At 54.4% G+C, this 2,026-nt stretch overlaps 1 protein-coding gene across 3 annotated transcripts in view; it reads right to left on the bottom strand.

The window, feature by feature from the left end:
- The window catches only part of IFT46 (intraflagellar transport 46), a 27,306-nt gene extending 25,535 nt beyond the window's left edge, over nt 1–1,771 (bottom strand). The window contains exons 1-2 of one of the 3 annotated variants that reach the window (XM_023745612.1): nt 1,639–1,771; nt 1,075–1,171 (exon numbers count right to left, since the gene is read on the bottom strand). The gene's annotated coding sequence lies outside the window, so the exon portion shown is untranslated. Of the gene's footprint in view, nt 1–1,074; nt 1,172–1,525; nt 1,549–1,638 lie in introns of those variants that run through there. The other 2 variants (XM_014446674.2, XM_023745611.1) reach the window with 2 other exon arrangements.
- Between the last annotated feature and the right edge of the window lie 255 nt (nt 1,772–2,026).

Raw genomic sequence — 2,026 nt, 5'->3', positions numbered from 1 at the left:
TCCCTAACATCAAGCTCTTTGCCTCCATCAATGCATTTACCACATTTGTATGTTCGTTTATTCATTTGTCATGTCTCCCATGATTACAAGCCTCAGGGTGGCAGAATCAATGTCTTTTAAAACCTGTATGTGCAGTGCCGAGCATAAGGCTGATGCATAGTATGCATTCAAAAATGCATTTGCTGGCCCTAGCTGGTTTGGCTCAGTGGATAGAGCATCGACCTGCGAACTGAAAGGTCCCAGGTTCAATTCCGGTCAAGGGCACATGGCTGGGTTGCAGGCTCAATCCCCAATAGGGGGTGTGCAGGAGGCAGCTGATCTATGATTCTCTCTCATCATTGATGTTTCTATCTCTCTCTCCCTTTTCCTTCTTCTCTGAAATCAATATATATATATATCTTACCTAATAATAGACAAACATGTAAATTAATCATCCGTCCACTACGCTCACCAGCCAATCAGGAGAGTATGCAAATTAACCCAACAAAGATGGCGGTTAATTTGCATAAGTAGGGCGAAATGGCAGAGCAAAGACTGAAGGCTCCAGCCAGAGCGAAAGCCTGGGTCCCGGGTGCTGGAGGAAAACTGGTGCCGGCATCCAGGGGAAGGGAAGGCCTATTGCACGAATCCCTTGGTGCAATGGGCCTCTAGTATATATATAATGCATTGTTGAATAAATGACAGTGTCAGGTCCTCTTAAAATATCCCATTGATATTTTTTGGGATTGCAGGTTAAGGGCAGGTTACTGAAGCATCTTCAAAAATGAGCAAAAGTTTTAATAAGTTAAAACACACACACACCATGCCCCTGACAGACGGTGAGCAGAGCAGCAGCCTAAAGTAAGTGGCAGTTGGGAACACCGATCAGGCTGGAGGAAGACCCTGAAACCTGGGGGCTGTGTTTTCTTCCCCCTTAACTAGTAACAACACAGGAGCAATGGCAAGTGAGAAAACCTGGCTCTGAACGTGGACATTTGCTACTACAAAACAGAAACTTCTTGGAGACAGTCATCGGTCCAGCTGCTCTTTGTTCTGAGGACCGTTTTCTTTCTTTCCTTTTCATTCCTCTCTTACCTCTGTATCTTGGGGTTGGAGTATAAATACTTGCCACCTCTTCGGAGTCGTTAATCTCTAGACGCTCATCATATGTCTGGTTTTCAACAATCTTGGTCTAAGCAAAAGGAGACATGGTTACAGAGCACATACGATCGGACACTACGCACGCCGTGGAGAGGGGCACTGATCCTCTTCCTTACCCACGACACCCACTTCGCCCCCTTTCACACCCTCCTTCAGGCCTGCTGGCCCGAGGTCCAGCAGGGAGTCCCTCTGCGGCAGCCCCGGTAGGGCCTGCGGCCAGGCTGGCCGAGGAGGAGGCGCCTGGCGGGAACAGCAGCAGACGTCTGCCCAGCTCCCCAGACAGACAAGCCCCGCCGCAGGGGCATAGCTTTCCTGGGGGAGGGCGGCTCTCTCCCGGGCTCCGTGCGTCCCCCGAGGCTGGCGAGGTTCCCCAGGGAGGCCGTACCGGCTCTAGAAGAGGCCTGTCCCTGGGGTTCCCTCGTCGACCGGGCCCCGGGGGCAGTCCCTTCTCAGTCCCGTCCAATAACCCCGGGAGCATCGCCCCCACCTCCACCCCACCTCCGTCTTGCAGGTCGAATCCCCCTCAGTTTCTTGGGGAGTAAACGCAGCAGGATGATGGTGAGTGGCGGGAGGGAGGGAGTCAAGGAGCAGCTGTAACGGAGACGAGCAACACGGGGACTCCTGGACGGCGAGAAGGGGCGTCCCCCTCCTTCCTCCCGGGCGGGAGAGAGGCAGCGGTCCCCCGACTGCCGCCTACCTGGAACCGGTATGAATCCGTCTCCTCTGCCTGGAAGGCACCCCGGCCTGCGGCTGGGGTCTCGCTCCAACCCTGGCCAGGCCACTTGAGGGGCTCCGCCCGGAGAGACCCGCCTGCGGTCCGCGGCCGGTCGCTAGGGGAACACAAGCAGCTCTGAACTCTCGCGATGCTCTCACTCTCACGAGACCG

The sequence above is a fragment of the Myotis lucifugus genome, unplaced genomic scaffold, assembly GCF_000147115.1.
Source record: "Myotis lucifugus unplaced genomic scaffold, Myoluc2.0 scaffold_561, whole genome shotgun sequence".
Classification (NCBI taxonomy): domain Eukaryota; kingdom Metazoa; phylum Chordata; class Mammalia; order Chiroptera; family Vespertilionidae; genus Myotis; species Myotis lucifugus.
This window is presented reverse-complemented; position numbering and strand designations above follow the sequence as displayed.